Raw genomic sequence first — 655 nt, 5'->3', positions numbered from 1 at the left:
GTATTAACATCTCTAATATAGTCTTCTCATCTCTAAATATGTTGATTTGATAATTCAATTGTTTTATGAATGTTTTATAGGATGACAGTTCAAACAAACATCGATTTAGGATTTCCTATGCGTTTGTTTTCACTTGGTTGTGAGCCAAAGCCCAAGAAAAGTATTAACTATCACAGCAAAACTGAGTTTCTAGAAGACGTTGAAATTGCTGTTGGAGAAGAAGTGTGGAAAAAAATCCGTAATTCTCCTCTTGGGATAATTGTACGGTTTGTTGATAATAAGTTCACATGGTCTTCCAAGGTTGTTGAATATCTTCTTGCAAAGCAACTTGTTTGTAAGAAGAAATACGAAATTTGGTGTTTGTTTGGTGAAGAACCAACTAGATTCTCTCTATCAGAGTTCGCTGACATAACGACTTTGAATTGTGCTCCTTTTCCAGATGATTGTAAGGGGTATGAAGAGACAAAACTGCATAAAGATATGTGGAAAAAGTTGAAAATCAAAGGGAAGATGAATCCTTGCAGAAGCGATTTGAGAAAGGTGTGTGCAGATGTTGCTACATGGTTACCAGACGACAAGACTAGATTTGCGTACTTGTCTATAGTATCTGTCATCTTAGGTTATGATGATAAGAAACGACTCAGTTCTGAAATAT

Source organism: Capsella rubella, unplaced genomic scaffold (genome assembly GCF_000375325.1).
Source record: "Capsella rubella cultivar Monte Gargano unplaced genomic scaffold, Caprub1_0 scaffold_7, whole genome shotgun sequence".
Lineage (NCBI taxonomy): Eukaryota > Viridiplantae > Streptophyta > Magnoliopsida > Brassicales > Brassicaceae > Capsella > Capsella rubella.
This window is presented reverse-complemented; position numbering follows the sequence as displayed.